Consider the following 24,158-nt stretch of genomic DNA (forward strand, 5'->3'; position numbering starts at 1 on the left):
TGTATTAACTTAACGAATTTAAAATATTTAGCTTTTGAGCCTTATGGATAAATCCAAGATATCAAAGCAACGATCACGTTTTAAGTGAATTGAATTTTATCATATTTATATATGTATGTATGTAATTTTAATTTTTCGAATCTGATGGCTAAATATTACAAATATACATTAAAATCAAATTTTTCGATTAAATTTCAGTATAAAGATATATCTCCCATATTCCTTTTTATTAGTGAAAAAGACAACGAGATAAAATGCATTATATTGTTACTGTTAAAAGTCACATAGTCTCTTCAAACTATGTAACCATAAAAGATAAGATAATATTTTATTTACATAAAATAATGTCTTTTACTTTGATACAAAATAATGGTACATACATATAATACCTTTTAACATTAAATTATTGTATTACATATTTTACATCTATATTATTACCAAATATTACAAAGAAATATTGTTATTAGGTTTGTCAAATTTAACATACCTTTCTAGAACTGAACTAGACTTTAATTGAACATGTCAAGAAACTTTCATTGATTCAAGTATTATGTGATGTGATAGTATCCTTGAAAACTAATCATACTGTCTAACCTTACAAATAGTGATTTGTTTTTAATTTTACATTAAAATTTCAGCTAATAGTACTGGGTTTAATTTATGTAGTAATGTCAATATGTTATTTATATTAACAAATAATGTGATTTTTCTGGGATTAAAATAATACTTTTTACAAATACTATATATACATTTATATTTATTATAAGTAACACGATTGATATTATGTGATATTTATTTGAAAGTTTTATTTATCTATTTTATATGGAAAATTTAATTTATACATATTAAAAAACATTTTTTTGATTCCTAATATGTATTAACTAATCAAATATATTATTTGACTTAAATACACAGTCTTATATTTATTTTCACGTTATAATAATATTTTAAGATTTTATAAAATCAGACAATATGTAATTAATTAACTTTTAAAATAGAAAATCCTGCATATTTGAAACGTGTCATTAAATAAAAAGCTTTTTATGAAAGTACTCGCAAAAGAGCTTACCATATTAAAACACACAAGTATTTTAATACTGTAACAATGAAAACTTAAGACTATCGAAATATATAAGCATCACTTTTACTAACATTTTAAAGCTGTTTGTCATTATTAAACAATGTATAGTATTAATCGAAAAGAACGGTTAATAAGCAATGGCATTGCTTTGCTCGAAATTTTCCCTATTTACTTGAGTGAAATGACTATAAATTCACTCCAATAAATTAATTTATAAATGGCTATCATAGAGTAGCTTTTATGCTTCATTAGATAATCGGAGATAACATATTTATAGAGGCGTCGAAATCAGTTATTCTAGGACTACTCTACTTCAAACCCGACGACCTCCTACACTACTTCAGTTCATTCAGACTCTTCCGCATTTAACACTGACACCTGATTCACATCCCTATAGTGCTATGGTAATAACTTGTGAAATTAAATATACGTCAAACAGATCTATCGAGTGTTTTACTATCTGATTAAGCCACACCATTCGGACTAAACTCTCGAAATAATTACAAAATAAATTTAACTGTAGATTATAAAAAAATCTATTGTATTTTTATATATAAATGTTGAAAATTAACAAAAATACATTGGTAAGGTGAAAGAGTTGCGTTTTAATTTAAGCCAACAAGTCGTAAATTAAATTTAGATCCACAGTTAAGCATCGGATGGCGACCGTCAAAGGTCCTTTTTGGTTGCACCGCGCCTTCGTCTATCGGATCCTTTGCGAAGATGGCGAAATAAACGCAGAGGGAATTCGCTTCCTGTGTCCGGTCGCCGAGAAAGGAGCCAGAGGGAGGAGCCTCGGCGGACCACTTCCGTCGTCGTAAATCACCCCCCGTTTTAAAACAAAATTAACGGTTGGCCACCGCTGGCTGCAGCGGCAGCCATTATGCGGACGTTGCAATTTGTTTTGTCGTGCGAACGTCCACTTGCGTTTCAAGGGGTGGCGAGGCAGGGAGGGGGTGAACATTAAGCTCTAAGCGTCTGCCAAGCAAGCTTAAAATATTATTAAGCTTATTATGGATCATTCGTTAAATATATTGAAAAACAAACAAGAAAAATAAAAGTGAAAACGCCAACCAGATAATTGTATTAATAGACAGGACTATACGGTAACATTTAGTAAAAAATCTGTATTGTAGAACCGAAAGATATTATTTTCCCAAAACTGACTGTATCTTTAATATATTTTATTTTTATTTCGCTTTTACCTCAAAAATGAGTATGGATATTTGAGGTCCAGCCTTTTTTTCCAATACAGATTTTAATTGGCCGGCTGACGTCACTGCACAATAAGTTTCGCGATAATTACTGCACACTAGCAAACAAAATTCGGTAACTTTTTAGACTAATTAGCTGAACATGTAATTAAACTTTGAAATACATTTTTGGGTATTTTATTTAAGACTAATGTCATAAAGGAGCAAAAATAATGTTCTAATTCACTTAATGTAAAATCTTTTATTATTTTCATTTGTTGTCTCTAATAAATATTTGAATTAATTAATTACAGTCGAAACAACGTCTAGCGTTCGGCCTCCGTTCACAAATCCCACTCTGATTCTCCTTTTTACCAGTGGGTCGGGCCTATTTATACAGTTACATAAAAATTGAGAAATATCCTACGATAACATAAACAATAATATAATAATATATATAAAAGGATATTTAAGTGATAACATTATCTGTATATTTATAACACCTCCCCCGTTAAGAGTAAACATACGAGTGGCGTTTTGTTTACGAAAAATATAATACATGTTAACAATTATTATCACTGGTCAATCTATGCCACAATTCGAGTTATCCATTTGTCTGTTGTAATGTACAAAATTTAGAATTGTAGGTGAATGTATGAGTTGTGTGTGTGTGATAAGTTATTTTATTGTGAAAACATATATATATACACTGCAGCTGTCATTAGCCTACAGTTGTTTAAATATCTTGATAACGTATATTGAACGGACTACTTTTGAATGGTTCGTCTCGAGGTTTGAATACTCGGACTACTTTTGAATGGTTCATCTCGAGGTTTGAATACTCGGACTACTTAAAATGGTTCATCTCGAGGTTTGATTACTCGGACTACTTGGAATGTTTCATCTCGAAGTTTGATAACTCGGACTACTTGGAATGGTTCATCTCGAAGTTTGATAACTCGGACTACTTGGAATGGTTCATCTCGAAGTTTGATAACTCGGACTACTTAAAATTTATACATGAAATATATATATAGTAATAAAAAGAGAATATCATCCTTAACTTCGTAGGTTCTGAATGAATTTGAATCGTTAATGAGCTATTTTTACTCTATCCGTATGGACTTTAATTATTTTGTTTTTTATTTTAATTGTAATATTTAATGGGTTGTTTACTTTTACAACTTCGTATGGTCCATTAAAATTGGGTGATAACTTTTTTGATCTATTTAATCTTGTTGCGTTATTGGTTAGATATACTTGATCGCCTACTTTAAATGTTCGTAACCTTTTGTCAATGTTAAAATTTTCTTTCGTTTTTGCCTTTGCTTTAATTAAATTTTCTCTAGCCATTTCTCGCGATTTACATAATTTTAATTTTAAATTATCGGCGAAGGAATCATAAGTATATTTAAATTCAGTTTTGGTTAAGGTTGACGGCAAGTTTGGTGAATTACCAAAGATTAATTCGAATGGTGTGAACTTCGTTGCAGTGTGTGGAGTAGTATTATAACTGAATATAGCGAAGGGAATCCAAAGATCCCAATCTGTTTGTTCTGGAGAAATATAATGCTTGAGATGGTCCTTAAGGGTACTATGACTTCTCTCTAAAGCTCCATTGGATTCTGGGTGATATGCTGAAGTTTGGATTTGCCGTATTTTAAATAATTTTGAGACTTCTTTTAGAATATTGGAAGTAAATTCTTTACCTTGGTCGGTAAGAATTGAATTTGGAACGCCGTATTGGCATATGAAATTGCTAGTAAATGTCCTTGCGATTGTTTCGGCTTCATGATTTGGTATTGGATATGCTTGTGTATACTTTGTCAAATCGTCTTGTAGTGTTAGGATATATTTATTGCCATCCTCGGTTAGGGGTAATGGTCCTACTATGTCTAATGAGATTTTTTCAAATGCACATTCGCTAGTTGTGGTTATTTCAATGGGTTGCTTAATCTTTTGACGGTATACTTTGTTTGACTGACAAGATTCGCATTGTTTCACATAATTTGCGATGTCTTTGTGCATATTTTGCCATTTAAATTTAAACTTTATTTTATTTAGCATCCTATTATAACCTGCATGTCCTCCTATAATAGAGTCATGATATTCTTTTAAGATTTCATGGATTTGATCATGTTTGGGTACAATTATTTTATTTTTGTCATTGGGAATACTGATTTCTTTATCTCTGTTGGGTATCTGGTTATCTTTTGTTTTATTAAGAAATACTAATTTGTTAGCTATCGGATCTATATTTATTCGTGATAATGCATCAGCATTGCAATTTTGTTTTCCTTTTTTATATGAAATAGTATAATCAAATTCTTCAAGTTTGAGACGCCATCTTACAAGTCGTGAACTTGGATTTTTGCAGTTCATTAACCAGACTAATGGGCGATGATCCGTAATTATTTGGAAAGTTCGTCCGTATAGATATGGACGAAAATGTTGACATGCCCATACTATTGCGAGTAATTCCTTTTCAGTCGTGGAATAATTTATTTCTGCTTTGTTGAGTGTGCGAGAAGCATAAGCTATCGGAAGATCTTTGGTTAGGGTTCCTTGAGATAGGATTGCCCCTATAGCAGAATTTGAAGCGTCAGTTGTCAGGGTGAAAGGAATTGTAAAGTCGGGATATTGCAATATAGGTTCGTTAATTAATGCGTTTTTAAGTGTCTCAAAAGCGTCTTCTTGTTCGTTTGTCCATTTAAATAATACGTCCTTTTTTAATAAGATAGTTAGTTTTTGTGAGACTTTAGAAAAGTTGAGAATAAATTTTCGATAGTATCCTACTAATCCTAGGAATGATTTGATATCTTTAACGTTTTGCGGTTTAGGATAATTCTTTATACAAGATATTTTAGAAGGATCAGGCTTGACGCCGTTTTGAGTAATGACGTGTCCTAAATATGCTACCTCATGGCGCATAAACTCGCATTTATCTGCTTGTAGTTTTAAATTATGTTTATCTAGTCGTTTAAAGATTTCGCGAAGTTTGTTCGTATGGTCAGTTATAGAATTTGCGAAAATCACGATATCATCCAGATACACAAAACATTTAATGCCTTGCAATCCAGTTAGTACACTGTTCATTAATCGTTGAAAAGTCGCTGGTGCGTTTTTTAATCCAAAAGGCATACGTGAAAATTGATAATGACCCGTTGGGGTTGAAAATGCCGTTTTATCTGAATCTTTGTCATTCATTGGAATTTGGTGAAATCCTGAAGCGAGATCTAGGGTTGTGAAGTATTTTGAATGTCCTAGCTGATCTAGTATTTCACTTATGTTGGGTAAGGGGAATGCGTCACCTACAGTTACGTTATTTAATTTGCGGTAGTCTATCACGATCCGCCATTTTTTAGTTCCAGAAGCATCCATTTTCTTGGGGACTACCCATAGTGGAGCTGACCATGGAGAAGATGAGGGTTTTATAATATTTTGGTCTAACATCTCTGTAATTTGTTTGTCAACTTCTTTTTTATGTACCTCGGGGTATCGGTATGACTTAGTGTAGATGGGGATTTGCGATGTTATCGGTATCTCGTGGGAAATCGTGTTTGTTTTGGATAATGGATCATCTTTTAAATGAAAAACACGATTAAATTCAGAACATAGTGATATAATAGAATGGGATTCCTCTTTATTAAGATGTGCGACTCGAAGTTGTTGCACTACTCTATCGTTACGTGTTATATCTATTTTGTCACTTTTTTGAAAATAAAGGAAACTTTTAGTTTCGTCGAATGGTTCTAGAATTATGTTAGTATTTGTCAGCTTTACTTCTTTATCACTACAATTAAGTATTGTAGCATAAGCTTGGAATTTTTCATTTACAGAAGTAATGGCTCGCGACAAATAGACATCAGGGAGTAATTCTGTTTCAGGCAAGATTCCTGTTTTTATTTCCGGATTTAAGACATTTAATAAAACTATTGTTTCAGTTCTAGGGCTTAACGTAACTTGTTTATCAGAATAATGGTGTAGAATATTTAGTCTCTTATCTCTAACGAGTAGGTTATTATTTTCGTAATCTATTATTGCCTTGTTTGATTTTAAGAAATCGTTTCCTAATATTCCGTCCAAGGGAATGTTTGTTTGATTAGGTGCGATAATATGAGCTTTATGACGAATTATATATTCATCGAAAGGGAAAGTCAGTTTGATAACTCCTAATGTTTTTGTTGGGTTATCAGAATTATCTATACCACGAAGGGTTACTTTTATTGATTCGTCGACTATATCTTCACTTTCTAATGAGTTTAATTTTACGATTGATATATCCGCTCCGGTATCGATAAGAAATTTAAGAGGTCTATCTGCTTGATAACAATCTAAAGTTACAAAAGCGGTTGTATTTTTCAATGTTAATATTCTGCCTTCAATGTTTTTTATATTCCGGGACACGGCAGCTGTCTCGGAATTCCTGGAGTTTAAATGATCGCGACTTTGATTAGATTGATTTTTACCGTATTTTTCATTGTTATATATTCTAATTCTACATTCGTCAATCGTGTGGTTATTCCTTTTACAATAACGACAGAATTTTGATGGATTTTTACTCGCGCTAAATTGGTTTATTTTTCGTTCCTCTTTGGTATTTATGTTATTGTAGTTATTTTGGTATCTTGGAAATCGGTTATTATTATTTCGACATGTAGAAGCATTATGTCCGCGTCGTTTGCAAATGTTACATATTAAGGGTGAACTGATATGCATTTCTCTGAATGCGGTTAGAAACTTTTCTTCTTCTAATGCTGTATTAGAAGCTTCTGAAAGAGTTTTAGGTTTCGTAAGTCTAACAGGAGTTGAGAGTTCCGGATTTAATCCGAATATGAAAGTATTTAAGGCACTATCTTCTATTTGTTTAATACGTCCAAATATTTCCTTTTTATCTGTAACTGATAGCCTTATCGATCCTATTAAATTGTTAGTACAGATTTCTACTTTTTGGATGAAATTTATGACTGGTTCTCCTGGTTTTTGTTTACAATTTCTAAGTTCGTATTCTAGTTGTGATGAATGTTTATTTTCTCCGAACGAGGAGATTAAAAACTCTTTAAATTCTTCGTAAGAATCATATTGAAAATTCGCTATGGAATATTTAGCTTTGCCTGTGACATTATGAATTATGTATTTTAGTAAAATTGGTTTTAGTTCTAAGGAACAGAGGTTTATCGCTGTGTCACAGTCGTAAATAAAAGGATAGAGATCTTTTTGATTTCCATCGTAGGTAGGTATGAATTTCATTAGTGTATCGAGAGATAAATTGATTGATCCATGATTGGAGTTGTTACTAATTATTGGAGATGTTGGAATAGACATTTTTGATTATGTGGTTATGTATGTGTGTTATGTGTAGTTTAATATGAGATCAGAATGTATCGGTATGTAAATAATTTGGACAACCCGAAAATATAGCAAAGATAGACTCACAGTACTACGACGTTCTTGAACATCTTGTCCGGTGTGATGAGATCTTGCTGGATTCAGGGGTAGAACTTCCTTCGTCGTTGCGTTCGCTCAATCAGGGAATCTTCCGTCTGCCGAGTCTGCTGCTGTCGCGGCTTTTGCTCGTGCGGAATGTAGTCTTCTGAGGGGCTGTGCTGGTATGATCACCAATTTTATTTTTGTCATAAAGGAGCAAAAATAATGTTCTAATTCACTTAATGTAAAATCTTTTATTATATTAAGAAATACTAATTTGTTAGCTATCGGATCTATATTTATTCGTGATAATGCATCAGCATTGCAATTTCGTTTTCCTTTTTTGTATGAAATAGTATAATCAAATTCTTCAAGTTTGAGACGCCATCTTACAAGTCGTGAACTTGGATCTTTGCAGTTCATTAACCAGACTAATGGGCGATGATCGGTAATTATTTGGAAAGTTCGTCCGTATAGATATGGACGAAAATGTTGACATGCCCATACTATTGCGAGTAATTCCTTTTCAGTCGTGGAATAATTTATTTCTGCTTTGTTGAGTGTGCGAGAAGCATAAGCTATCGGAAGATCTTTGGTTAGGATTCCTTGAGATAGGATTGCCCCTATAGCAGAATTTGAAGCGTCAGTTGTCAGGGTGAAAGGAATTGTAAAGTCGGGATATTGCAATATAGGTTCGTTAATTAATGCGTTTTTAAGTGTCTCAAAAGCGTCTTCTTGTTCGTTTGTCCATTTAAATAATACGTCCTTTTTTAATAAGATAGTTAGTTTTTGTGAGACTTTAGAAAAGTTGAGAATAAATTTTCGATAGTATCCTACTAATCCTAGGAATGATTTGATATCTTTAACGTTTTGCGGTTTAGGATAATTCTTTATACAAGATATTTTAGAAGGATCAGGCTTGACGCCGTTTTGAGTAATGACGTGTCCTAAATATGCTACCTCATGGCGCATAAACTCGCATTTATCTGCTTGTAGTTTTAAATTATGTTTATCTAGTCGTTTAAAGATTTCGCGAAGTTTGTTCGTATGGTCAGTTATAGAATTTGCGAAAATCACGATATCATCCAGATACACAAAACATTTAATGCCTTGCAATCCAGTTAGTACACTGTTCATTAATCGTTGAAAAGTCGCTGGTGCGTTTTTTAATCCAAAAGGCATACGTGAAAATTGATAATGACCCGTTGGGGTTGAAAATGCCGTTTTATCTGAATCTTTGTCATTCATTGGAATTTGGTGAAATCCTGAAGCGAGATCTAGGGTTGTGAAGTATTTTGAATGTCCTAGCTGATCTAGTATTTCACTTATGTTGGGTAAGGGGAATGCGTCACCTACAGTTACGTTATTTAATTTGCGGTAGTCTATCACGATCCGCCATTTTTTAGTTCCAGAAGCATCCATTTTCTTGGGGACTACCCATAGTGGAGCTGACCATGGAGAAGATGAGGGTTTTATAATATTTTGGTCTAACATCTCTGTAATTTGTTTGTCAACTTCTTTTTTATGTACCTCGGGGTATCGGTATGACTTAGTGTAGATGGGGATTTGCGATGTTATCGGTATCTCGTGGGAAATCGTGTTTGTTTTGGATAATGGATCATCTTTTAAATGAAATACACGATTAAATTCAGAACATAGTGATATAATAGAATGGGATTCCTCTTTATTAAGATGTGCGACTCGAAGTTGTTGCACTACTCTATCGTTACGTGTTATATCTATTTTGTCACTTTTTTGAAAATAAAGGAAACTTTTAGTTTCGTCGAATGGTTCTAGAATTATGTTAGTATTTGTCAGCTTTACTTCTTTATCACTACAATTAAGTATTGTAGCATAAGCTTGGGATTTTTCATTTACAGAAGTAATGGCTCGCGACAAATAGACATCAGGGAGTAATTCTGTTTCAGGCAAGATTCCTGTTTTTATTTCCGGATTTAAGAAATTTAATAAAACTATTGTTTCAGTTCTAGGGTTTAACGTAACTTGTTTATCAGAATAATGGTGTAGAATATTTAGTCTCTTATCTCTAACGAGTAGGTAATTATTTTCGTAATCTATTATTGCCTTGTTTGATTTTAAGAAATCGTTTCCTAATATTCCGTCCAAGGGAATGTTTGTTTGATTAGGTGCGATAATATGAGCTTTATGACGAATTATATATTCATCGAAAGGGAAAGTCAGTTTGATAACTCCTAATGTTTTTGTTGGGTTATCAGAATTATCTATACCACGAAGGGTTACTTTTATTGATTCGTCGACTATATCTTCACTTTCTAATGAGTTTAATTTTACGATTGATATATCCGCTCCGGTATCGATAAGAAATTTAAGAGGTCTATCTGCTTGATAACAATCTAAAGTTACAAAAGCGGTTGTATTTTTCAATGTTAATATTCTGCCTTCAATGGTTTTTATATTCCGGGACACGGCAGCTGTCTCGGAATTCCTGGAGTTTAAATGATCGCGACTTTGATTAGATTGATTTTTACCGTATTTTTCATTGTTATATATTCTAATTCTACATTCGTCAATCGTGTGGTTATTCATTTTACAATAACGACAGAATTTTGATGGATTTTTACTCGCGCTAAATTGGTTTATTTTTCGTTCCTCTTTGATATTTATGTTATTGTAGTTATTTTGGTATCTTGGAAATCGGTTATTATTATTTCGACATGTAGAAGCATTATGTCCGCGTCGTTTGCAAATGTTACATATTAAGGGTGAACTGATATGCATTTCTCTGAATGCGGTTAGAAACTTTTCTTCTTCTAATGCTGTATTAGAAGCTTCTGAAAGAGTTTTAGGTTTCGTAAGTCTAACAGGAGTTGAGAGTTCCGGATTTAATCCGAATATGAAAGTATTTAAGGCACTATCTTCTATTTGTTTAATACGTCCAAATATTTCCTTTTTATCTATAACTGATAGCCTTATCGATCCTATTAAATTGTTAGTACAGATTTCTACTTTTTGGATGAAATTTATGACTGGTTCTCCTGGTTTTTGTTTACAATTTCTAAGTTCGTATTCTAGTTGTGATGAATGTTTATTTTCTCCGAACGAGGAGATTAAAAACTCTTTAAATTCTTCGTAAGAATCATATTGAAAATTCGCTATGGAATATTTAGCTTTGCCTGTGACATTATGAATTATGTATTTTAGTAAAATTGGTTTTAGTTCTAAGGAACAGAGGTTTATTGCTGTGTCACAGTCGTAAATAAAAGGATAGAGATCTTTTTGATTTCCATCGTAGGTAGGTATGAATTTCATTAGTGTATCGAGAGATAAATTGATTGATCCATGATTGGAGTTGTTAGTAACTATTGGAGATGTTGGAATAGACATTTTTGATTATGTGGTTATGTATGTGTGTTATGTGTAGTTTAATATGAGATCAGAATGTATCGGTATGTAAATAATTTGGACAACCCGAAAATATAGCAAAGATAGACTCACAGTACTACGACGTTCTTGAACATCTTGTCTGGTGTGATGAGATCTTGCTGGATTCAGGGGTAGAACTTCCTTCGTCGTTGCGTTCGCTCAATCAGGGAATCTTCCGTCTGCCGAGTCTGCTGCTGTCGCGGCTTTTGCTCGTGCGGAATGTAGTCTTCTGAGGGGCTGTGCTGGTATGAAGGTCTTCGTTTTCTGAGTCTGCTGCTGTCGCGGCTCTTGCTCGAACGAGGTTTCTTCTGGGAAGTTGTTGATTCTCTCTACGTATTTCGTTTGAAATCGAAGGCTGCTCGTCTCGGGAGTTTCCTTCACGCAGATGTCCGTATGGCTGCTTTACTCGTCTTTGTATGGAAATCGAAGGTTTTACGTCTTCTATCAACTTGGTGGTGGACCCACAGGCGATGTTGATTTTCAGTCGTTTGATCTTCTTTGAGATTTCTTGACTTGACGATTTAAGTGAATTTTTGTTCGGGTCCCGGTTGAAAGACTGGAAAGTCTAACTCCGTAGTTTCAGGAGATGCACTTCTGTTGTTCCTTCTTCAGTTGGAGTGTCGGGATCCCATCCGCTGCCACCAATTTTATTTTTGTCATAAAGGAGCAAAAATAATGTTCTAATTCACTTAATGTAAAATCTTTTATTATTTTCATTTGTTGTCTCTAATAAATATTTGAATTAATTAATTACAGTCGAAACAACGTCTAGCGTTCGGCCTCCGTTCACAAATCCCACTCTGATTCTCCTTTTTACCAGTGGGTCGGGCCTATTTATACAGTTACATAAAAATTGAGAAATATCCTACGATAACATAAACAATAATATAATAATATATATAAAAGGATATTTAAGTGATAACATTATCTGTATATTTATAACACTAAATTTATTTCTTAGTTTTACTCTGCCCTGGAAAATAAAGCCAAGGATTATTTATAATATTTAAACTACTATTTTTCTTGATGATAATGTATAAATATTTGCACAGAGCTTTAAATAAATAATTTAAGATAATGGCAATCGTAAACATTTTTAATTTTTAATAATCAACATTTGTTAAAAGAAAACTTTAATGTAAAATATATATTGTAGTGATAATATTGTCATTAAATTAAAATATAAATAGTTGTCGTATGTTCAGTGACTGTCTTAAATAATATTATAGTTAAAAACTTGACATCAAATCTATCTGCTTGTTGCTATTTATACGATCCTTACTGGTATTAAAAATAATTTCAATACTTTTCATTGAATTAACATTTTTTTTAACATACTTTTTTGTATATTAAATATGTATATAAATTTATCTCTAGCTATTTTTAAAGCGTCTTATGCAGCCATAAGTTTAATTAATTGTGCTACTTTTTAAGTTATTATACATTTAGTTTTCATTATTAATTAGTAAATTAATAAATGTATATAATTTCTCAAAATGGGTTATATGAAGGTTATTCCCTACTGTGCAATATAAATAATAAATATTAGAAAATATAAGCAATAAAATCGAGTCTAAACAATACTGTTTCAAACTTCATTTTTTTTTTATAGTTAATAAGAACTCAGATTGCCACAAAATGAATGTCAATTTGTGTTCACTCCTCAGGCGGTGTGGGAGAACTTTAAGCTTTAACCGTCTGGCAAGCAGCCGTGAAATATTTATAAGGACGCGTTATGGATTACCCGTGTTCGACACCAAAGGACGAGAAACGGTTGCGTCGAAAGCTTTGTCATTTCGAAAGCTCACTAGTGAAAATTAGCGCCGAACCGAACCTTTATAATTTATTAATGGCTACCCGAACCTAGGGGAGTTCGCAATCGAACCTGCGCCACACGTTGAAATATTTATTAACGATACGGGGAAGACGAGCTCGGATCACAATTTGACGTGTCTTTTTATACATTCCATTAGCCGAGCGCGGAATATTTATGATTTTGCGAATTTTCGTATGGGAACCGTGAATAATTCGCGGCGAATGCCGCCCACATTCCTATCCCTACGTTAGCGTTTAGCTTGACGTATTCTTAAATTTTTTTTTTGTAATATTATGAATGAATGAAAAAGCAGAAACTGAAATATAATAGTACTTTAGACATACATATATTTTTATATATATATTTAAAATACATTAAAAAATAGCTTTTATATTAAGGGACACATAAAATATAATCTAGATAAAAGAAACAGACTATCAAGTCATATAAATATCGTTGACTTAAGTCAAAAATATTAAAATTCACCGTCGGGTGAACATTTTAAATAATGCCAATTTGCTTCTTTAATTTTGATACGTATCCAAATAAGAATAAAAGTTTTATAACTAATATCAACACAAAAGAAAGTCCACCTAAAACGAATAAAAATTATCCTAAATTTACTTTTTTAATAATTAATTATTTTTAGTTTTGCTGTAAATACAATTATTGATTTTAAGAACTTACATTCAAGACTTCCGATATGTGTTTCTGCATACATTTCTATAAAAAAATTCATACCATAAAGATATGATTTCTCTATGGAATTGAGACATGGATAATACAAATTAGTAAGAATGCGATACAAAGAATGCCCACGAGGTTTGATGAATATATTAATCAGTAAAATACATTGTGGAGCTTTAATGGAAAACATGTGATTTTATGATTTATTTATTATAGATATATTTTATTATTTTAAAAATAGTTATGATTTACATAAATACTGAAGAATTTTTAGTGACAATTCGTGAAGCGTGTTTTATTTTTTTAAGTAAAAAACACGTGTTACTGTACAATATATAGACATAATAGCAATAAAATAAACGAATTTTAATTACCAAACTAGCATAATTTGTAGAGTACAGAGCTTATAACCTGTCTTTATTTTTTGTTAATATTTTTAAGTGCATCCCCACTCCTATGCATATTTTGAATCAATAAAAGCATATGTATGTTAATATAGTGAAAAGTAATATTTATCAAAATCTATTTAGTTATTAAATTTATATGACAATCAATTTATTTGTTATTAATAATAAAATTATTAAGGGTAAAAGTATGCACGTAATAAAAATAATTTTAGTTATAAAAAAAATACATGGAATGTTAAATTAAAATTAAAAAATTATAAACATGATAAAAGCAAACTTAAATTATATCGTAAAAAAAATATTATTCTATGAACCAACTACTTTTCTTTTCAAATATGCACTATTTTAAAACCCCTTATCAGTATAGTATCTATATATTATTACTTAAAAATTATAGCTATTTTTATTTTTATTTAAATACGATAAAGCACTTGTAGTATTTTAAAGCAGATTTTTGCAATACAATTACATCTGGAAAAAATGCATTAGTAGCATAAGTAAAATAGTAAACATTCTAATAAATATAATACATAGTGAGCAACGGAAAAATAAAGAAATGATGAGCTTATTTGGCAAAAGCGGATGAAATGCATTTGTTAAATGTTGCCTACTGACCGTGATTTCTAAAGAAAGTATAAGTTTAATTCTTGCAGTAGAAAAATTTGGCAATAAACATACAAAATTATCAAAGTAATATAAAAAAAAACTAATATCGAACTATTAAAATTCACTTAATCGCTTTTAGCACGTATAAATAATGTAGTTAAATTTTATTTAATCAGCTTACACTATTCTTCAAAGATGTACCAATAATATAAAATTGAACTATCATGACCCTTGAGTCAATGTTTTTTGTTAAGAAAATGATTATTGTATGTTAATTCAAAAATTGTGAAATGTTTTCTGTCTGTGCGTTCGTAGTTTCCAGACTCTGGATTCGGACTTTAAGCTGGACTAGGAGCAGAAGCTTCTATAGTCTTCGCTCATCTGAAGTTGTGACGACCTTCTATTGGTTAGAGTTTAAGTTGTAGAGCGCTTGTATATATAATGTTGAACTCCAAAGTAGATGTTTAAGTGTGACTTATTATAGAAGTGTCACTAAGAAAGTTTTAAAGGAGTTCTCATATGAAGTGGCTGGGAGAAATTTCTCAAACGAAGTGTCTGAGGAAAGGTCATTATCGGTTGCTTTTGTTCTTGTAATAATATCTATGGCTCCATGAAAGATTATTTTGTCAGCCTTTTTTCGGTGGGACGACAAACAACTGCTTAGGAACGGCCGTTTCGAGTAAAAATCCAAATGCACGCGTTATTTTTTTCTATGCGTTAAATATTTTAATCTTTTCTGATTTATGCCAAGTACTTTGCGACTGAATCTCTTAAATGGTTACTCACGGCGGTGTCCCATTTTAACAAAAAAACCCATTTTTAATAACATGGTTAAAATGCTTTACGATAAGCCGTATTGGATTTTTTATAATTTATGAATAGAAGAGTGCTTTAATTATTGAGTCCGACAAAACTATTTTTTAATATTTTTAAAAATATGAACGTTTTTTTAAAAATAGTTATACATGTTTAAAAGCAATGTACTATGTCACACAGGACTGACTTTATGCATTAATTATATTAATTCTCAGCCTTAAAACGTCAGTTCCAAGGTTAACTGAGGAGAGCAAATTTTGAAATTTATGCGCTACTAATTCTTTATTAATTTTAGCAGCGAGTTGTATAATGGCATTCATTAAAACGAATCCCAACTTCATTGTTTATGGATTGGTCTCAAAGCGCAAAACCTGTTAAAACAATCAAATATTTAATACGAGTACACGTCAAAACGAACGAGCAAAATTGTAATTTTATATCAGCTGACGCGTGTGTATTGTAAACGTTTGTATAGGCCGAAAGCCGAAGCGTATTTGCGTTTTGGTATACGAATCGCAGGGGTATCGGACAAAATTAATCTTCGCACCGCAAATTGAATATCGCCTAGGAGCGATCGGTTCGGTTCGGTTCGTTTCGGTTCGGTGCGCATTTAATGTTCATTTGCATTTCATATTGGTATGCCGTGGCGCCGAGGCTTGCTCGTTCGCCATATGCAGCGACTCGCCAGATAACTCAGCGGACCGCAATCAACCACAATCGGACGAGAGGGATATGGTGACTATTTTAAGTGTGTGACAGGGTTACGTGACCGCTTGACGCGTGGTGGGGTTTTGTAATGAAATATTTATGGTATAAAGTTAAATACGGTTTAAATAACCATAAAAAAAATACTTGGATAAAAGATACTGACCAAAAATTATGTTATTCAAATAAAGATTCATGGTTTTCTGCATGATGGCATGTACTCTACATGTATCCGGTGTAAACCAATATCATAGAAATACTACCATTTAATTTATATGGCAGAGAAAATTGTAAGCTGACATTATTGAAATTCACTGCAATTGGTTGTGTGGTAATTAGTTTTTGATTTAAATTTTATTTCATTTAAAACTTCATGTAAAATAACACAAGTAAATACGGAATTAAATGTAGTAATCGTCTTTTTTGTTATATTATAAATGCTTTTTTACTCTTTTTATTTGTATATTTCAAATTAATATAAATTAGTGCTTTATTATTGTCATTATATCGTAGTTTTACTGCTAAAATGGTGTCTTGTCAAAAGGGCGCAAGACAAAAGAACGCCGACAAAATAGCGCAACGCATTTATAACAAAATAAAAATATAAAAATTTAAAATACAATTCAATAAACCATAATAACAATAAAGAAAGAAACCATTTTTATTAAATTTTTGAATTTAATTTTTCACTGTTCGTATTTTATTATTTTTAATTATTTTAAATTTATCAATCTCATTATTTATTTTTTCAATTAAAATAAACTTTAGCTATCGCAAGTAAAATTAGCTATGATCATACGATTTCAAATGAATCGAATAAATACATAATTTTATATGTAAAAGTTACAAATATTATAAACAAATTCTATAAACATTAAGTTCGGATTCCTTTAGTTGATTGATTTGTGCGAAATAACGTGTTAGTGATTAGAAATTCTGATTCTGATTTTTTGAAACAGGAAATTGCCAAAAAGGTATTAAAGCGGGTGGTGTGAGAATAAGTTGATGTGAGGCGGAAAAAAATACCGACCGGTTTAAAATAGAATGTAATAAAACGACTAGGTATCGATGACTCATCGGATTCAAGCCAAAAAGCATTTAAAATTTCTAAATATCATAAAGTAAAGAATGTATATATATAATAGAGACGGCGACATAGGCCAAAATCATGCCAAGTTTTGATCTCGACTGCTAGTCGTGCGTTCATTAACTTCGCCGTGTGCACCTGCGCGGTCGGCAGTGTTTGGAGACCAAGAAGAATTCCTCTGCTGTTTTGCACTGTTTTTACAAGATAATACCGAACAGGAAGCCATATTTTATTAAGTTTATCGAGTGCGCGGAGACGGGCACCACCGATCACGCGTTCGGGGTGAATGATCTAGAGACAAGGCGAATAGTATTTTAAAGTACGCTAAATTTCTTCCTATAGGCCGCTCTATATTATATTATATTCTTTACTCTATGCTAAATATGCATAATCATTAAAAAAATATAGCGAGCAAGTATTTCAGAGGATGTAAATATAATATAATACTTGATGTAAGACTATATTCAATTTTTTCGTATATCATGAATGGATTGTCGTGGGTTATTATTATATACATATTTGGCGATCCTTTTTAGACCCCCGCGTGCGCTACCTGCCTCCGTGGCATAGAAGTTACGCTACTGATATAACCGTAGGAATATATTTAGTAAAATACATACTTTTTAAATGCATTCATTAAGCAACTTTGTGTTTTGTCTAACATTACTGTTATTAATGTGATATAATTTGCGTAGCCCAAATATACTAGCTGTTAACTATGTAATTGTAGTGTAGCTGTTAATAAATTATTTTGTTTATAATATGTACAATCTGATATCAACTATAAATTTATATTTTTATTCAAGTCATATAATATAAAAATATGTATAAATGTAAATGTAGTAAGATAGTAATATGAAAAAGAGATCACACGTGAGCACGTAAAGGGAAGAATATCCTTTTCCTTCAGATACGATATTTGCACATCATCTCATTACGCGCGACTTGAATCCTTTGTGTTGGAAGCCATCCATGAAAGCACCTTGACCACGCTAGGAATTACCTGGTAACGATTTCTCTACCTCTTGGATGAAATATTATATGCAACACGTTGCACACGACGTTATTTAGCAATTTAGAGACTGGGTAGCAAATGTACGCTCGAATAACTGCTGACCGCAAACCTTTGAAGGCATACATGCTAAACCTTCAACCACGAATGACCAGGTGCTCGGATTGCCTTTAACAAATTGCCAGTTATGTATGCGCTTAGCTTCTGTCCCCGATAATGATAATTTCATATGACAAAATCACCCAATGATGATCGTAGTTACAATATATGTAAGTAATTAAACTTAAATACTTATTAAAAAATAGTTAAGGAACGGAATATGAGACATCATAATTAAATTTGGAATATAAAATTAAATACCAATAACATGTAATAAATAACATTTTGTAGAGCTTAAAAATTTTCGATACAAAAAAAAGGTTGGCCTCTTGCAAGTGTAGGGATTTTTTAAAATGTTAAGCATAACATTTTAAAATGGACACTAAATATTTATGGATCAATGAATTTTATGGATTGCCGGTCAAGAAACACTGCTTGAAACAATAGTTTTTTTAAATTTAGCTATTTTATATAATTTGATTCTATAGTTTAGGTTATAACGTTGTAAATAGTTTACCCTTTTGTATTTTAGATGGAAAATTATTAAAGAATTTATTGAAATTCTTATGAGAGAGGATATCCCCTTTTAATTTCTCATAGGAATACCTCAGAACATTTTCTTTCAGTTATTCCCTAATTAGCACTGAATGAGTGTTTAAAATTATTTTAATGGCCAATTAAAACTCGATTGCCTTAATATCTGCGTTCTTAATCATAAATATCGTTTTATTGGATTCCGTTTTAAAGTGAACATATGGAGCACATTTTATTATTCATCTTATTTTATTTTAACTAAATTTTAGGTCTTTTTTTATTCATTTTATAAAATATTATATCCTATACTAAAAGCGAATATTTTATAACCAAACAACACATGTATATACATCTACACAATAAACTGAAAAATATGATACAAAAAAAATATATTCAAACCGGAAAGTGAATCAATAACCAGCATTATTCAAACATAACATTTTAATACAATTTTAACATATTTCCCCTTCAAACAAGTAATCAAAAAAGGTAAAAGAATTATACAAAATTCATAACACACATTATTGCAAGACTATTTAAAGACAAGACAACATAATTTTTTACGCCATAGCTTTCGATAAATTTTGAGTGAAGCACCTTAATTTAAAAATAATGCTCTATATTTTATTAAGAGCATATTTCATCTTTTTTATTAGCCATAGAATTTTTTTATTGTAGGATAGACATGAAAGCTTGATTTACAATACTGATGAATAACCGATTGATGAATAATTTTCCTGATATAATTAATCCGTTCTGTCGATTGAAAAGGGACTTAGGCGAGAGCGGTGTGAACGAATGCAAATTAATGTGTGACCCTAACGACACATCGGTTCCCGGCGCTAAGCCCGGGCAGTTATCAGTCACTTGGCTGTTAAAGCAATCTTCGAGGCCTAAAAAGGGTTTTCGATAATTAGGACGCCCTCGCCGGATCGACCCTTGGCGCCGTACGAATTAGGCACTGCTCTACTGTTACATGCTTTGGCCATTGTAATTCGCAAATTGGGGTATATCACCGGCGGAATCGATGGAGGTCAGCACGTGTCGAATTAGTGACGCTCGAAAGGCATGTCCGCTTATAAATGAATACGTAATTTGCCCTAAAAGGGTTATAATTATTGGAAAGGGTACTAAACCTTATCGCTAGCGTCTTGGGTACAAGTGTGAAATTGTCCAAATTTGTGTCCAAATAAACACACGAATCTACGCATTATATATTAATTTATAATTTTGGTCTAATTATATAGTTGCTCTAATTTTAATCCACTCACAAATTTTAATGAGATGTGTATCAACTTTTTAATAATCACATTTATTCCAAGTAATATGTACTATATGCTAACTTTTATCATGTGTGTTTAAAACTATTAAATTAATCAATATAAATTAAATAAATATAATTAAATTTTAACTCAATAGAATTATTAGAAACTGATTTAAGAATTATTGTAATTATATTATGTGCAATAAAATAGTACATATACTGTAAATAAAAATATGAAGGTAGTTAATCGCATTATTTATAATATGTCACACCTTAAATTCGAAGCGTGCAACTGACAATGCGAAAAATTTATAATGCACCAATTCAATTTCATCAAACTGCACGTCTGCCTTAAAAGTTGAATTCAATTTTGAATGTAAAGAGTTCGCATGGAGTGGCACAAAAGTTTATTTCCTGCCCTGTAATTTCTTTCTACATTTTCTCACCTGTTTCTAAGGCATCCGAGTGCTTTACTTGCACACAGACATGGCATGTTTACGTACGCAAATCCAAAACGAATTGTATTCCTAAATCTTACATATAAAACTTAATTTCAACTTTGCGGTTCTTCAACCATGTCCCATTCTATATAGTAATACATTGAAAAGTTCACACGGAAAAATCATTATTAAAAGCCTTGTTAATAATAATATAGGCAAAGTAGTTAAAATGGATTTGGCTTGGCCAAAATTAAATAATAAATAGTAATAGATATTTTTTATTGTTTGCTGTTTAAAGCAATCATCGAACAGTTTGGCTTTCGCAAAAATCACTCGACAATACAGCAACTTAATAGTTTGACTAAACACATTTGCACTATTTTTAATACAAGAAAGAGTACGGATCTATTAATGTTAGGTATTGATAAAGCTTTTGCCATGGTGTGGAATAATGGTTTGATTTACAAACTGTAGAAATATATAACCCTTCATTATCTGCTACGCTTAATATGCTTATACCACTTTGGTAGAAGCTATGTTATTTCATTAAATAATGAACACTTGATACCGTGTAAAATTTTAGCTGTTTGCTCGGGCCGTTTCTTTTTATTTTGTATACGAATGATATTCCAAAATTAAAAATACGCGTTTATCTATGTAAGCTAACGATACAGCTTTTTTTACAAATACTTATGTTCTTAAAACATTCGCGAATATATTGCAAAAATAATATAAAATCTAAATAAATACTTTAAAGGTGGAAAATTAAAATCGAAGTCACGTAAAATGGAAAACAAGCGTTACATTGCGTTACGTTACGTTTACACCTAGACACCAAAATTAAATTTAATAAACACATTTTGGAACTTTGTTCGAAAGAGCTTGCTGCCATTGCGGTCATCAGACCAGTATATGATTGTTTATTTCGGTTAAGCAAACAATTAATCAAACCTACTATATAAACACGTGTCACGTTAAAAGCTCCATTGATTTTTGGACCAACGACTACACACGCCATTTGATCCAACATAACGTCCATAATAAAATATTCAAAAGGATTTTTTATTAAATCGAGGGTTGACAAAAATTTGCATATTACTCTTTCGCAAATTACTAAATTGAGGCAATTAAACCAAAACTGAACGCGAAGTACAAAATTTAACGCGTAAGTGTTGAATTCTTTAAATTAAAAAAGCAGATATTAATTATACAAGAAACATGTACCACTTCCTCATTAAGTATCTTTGTATCACTGCGCTAATTAAAAATGCTTTAAAAAGTCGATACAATTATTTTAAGGTTTAAAAGTGACAGGGCTGTTACGTTTGATATTTTAAGAACATAATTATTATTGTTTAAATTTTTAGAATGTTTTAAAAATATTTTTTTCAATAAAATTAATTTGATATAGGTGCTGTTTTATTTATTATTTTTTTCAAGTGTTCATTCTTAATGGACCACCTTGTATTATATAAAAATATGATTAATGTTCAGTGTCGACAAAAGTTGATATTTTTGCTGTGGAAATTTCGGCTTTTGCCGAATTCATACACGTCTCCAAAATCCATTAGATCGCTTCTCGTGTCACTCGTGTCATGTGTGTAAACAAAATGAAATATTGCCATGCGGAGAGCGAAAACTAATCTCCAGAACATTGTCTGGACCAAGATGAAATCCTCGTTATTAGGCACGCCACGGATTGACCGCTGTTGTGCTGTAAACTATTTTTTCCCTATACATCCCGCCGGAAAGTTACACGGTAAATTATTTTCTTTGGCAAAAGTCCCCCGGCAATAAATATTAAGCGGCGCCACTGTCTTGTCCCGGCCATAGTGTTTATTGTTGCTCTATTTGTGGGGTGGTCCGCGGGCACTACATCCCCAAACCCCACGGCAACTACAACCCACTACACGTCGTATTTCCAACCATTATTTCCAGATTTTCACCATGTTATCCCCCTTTCTTTCCTTTCATCTTTTTCAATACGCGAAAGAAGAAAATAAACACAGAATACATACGTACGTGTAAAACGCGGTCCAATTCCTTTTACTTGAGGTATTCTTATTTTCCGCGCTGGTAATATAATCATAAATGCCAAAACATTTATTCGCGCATATAGAATACATAAAATATAATAAAAACACACAAAGCACATATTTTATGCTTATGATTAATTTATATGTTGAATAATCTACCTTTTATATTGTGAATATTTGCTTTTACACTCAGTTTTTGATTCAATACTTTACATAAAGTTCAACCAGACAACTCAATCAAATTTATGGATTAAACTAATTTTAGTTAACAACAATAACTTCAGCACAAACACATAACTTATTGTTAAGTTGATGTATGTATAATACATATAGATTTACATAATAATAATTTGAACTAAAAATATGTTTCTAATATTTTTGCTTTATGATTGCTTATTTGGTCGATAAATAAGAAAAATACGCGTCTATTTGTCTTATGTAAAATTGTAGTGACATTATAAAATTTTGAAGTTATACTATTAGTAAACTTAAATATATTAAACTTGATTTTAAGTTAAGATTGAAAAGAGATAATAATTAAATATATAAAGGTCGGAACAGCGTAGTCCGTAACGTCTCAGACTGGTAACTCAGAGGCCGCGGGCTCGAGCCACGGCAGAAAACTCGAATTTTTATTTTAAAAATGCGCTAATAATAAAAACCGTTTTAGCTCCAAAGTGACATCAATAATTGATAAATTATATTACACATATGTACCACACCGATACCCAGACTTATATGTTTGTCTAGTGGTATTCGTTTTTGTAGGGATTCATAATTACCATATGGTACATATTTACACCGTTTTAACGCATTGGGCTTACGTCTGTCAGGTTACAACGACAAATAAAAAAAATATGGGAGGAAAATATAAAATTATACTTACAAAAAACATTTTTTTAAGTGTTAATAACATTTTTTATGTATAAGCTGTTTTTGTTCACAAAACCAAAAATTAATAAAAATAATAGTATTTTTTATTTATCGCTAATATTTTCTCTTTAATATTTTAATGGTACGCCCTTTCTCAATAATTAAGTAATTATATATATATTAAAATAATAAGGACATAAATAAATAATTTAATTATTAATAAAGATAAGATTTTTTGCTATCTGGTTAAAAAAATATTTTTAAAATATTTTAAAAAGTTGTGCTTAAACGATGACAATAATACTCACAATATAAAAATTAGTAATTAAAAGAAAATAAAAACCAGAAGATTTGTATCTGTTAATCCAGCGTAAAAGCTGCAATCTCAATAGAGAAACCATCGGAGGACTCTCCTGAACATTTAGCTGATCATTTAAGTAAAGTTTTAATTTATAATTTGCAACGGCCAAATTTGAAAGCTTGGCGTCGGGTCATTTTCGGTGCACAATGGGGCAGCTCGGCCAAGGACAAAAGTCTGGTGCCAGTCCACAGCACGATATTTGCCTACCACATTTTTTTTATTAAAGTCATATAAATATATGTAATATGTTATTTTTTATTCGCAATTATATATTTAGCATATATTCATAAATCTTAATAAAATATAAAT

The 24,158-nt window shown here is 31.4% G+C and overlaps 1 long non-coding RNA gene across 1 annotated transcript; it reads left to right on the forward strand.

The window, feature by feature from the left end:
• The first annotated feature begins 2,962 nt into the window (after positions 1–2,962).
• LOC148227266 (uncharacterized) lies at positions 2,963–3,492 on the forward strand. Its single transcript, XR_015812045.1, has 2 exons — positions 2,963–3,066; positions 3,107–3,492. It is a non-coding gene; the product is annotated as an uncharacterized LOC148227266 (long non-coding RNA).
• Positions 3,493–24,158: the final 20,666 nt, after the last annotated feature.

This window comes from Plectrocnemia conspersa, unplaced genomic scaffold (genome assembly GCF_051122295.1).
Source record: "Plectrocnemia conspersa isolate PC_06_02 unplaced genomic scaffold, ASM5112229v1 ptg000013l, whole genome shotgun sequence".
Lineage (NCBI taxonomy): Eukaryota > Metazoa > Arthropoda > Insecta > Trichoptera > Polycentropodidae > Plectrocnemia > Plectrocnemia conspersa.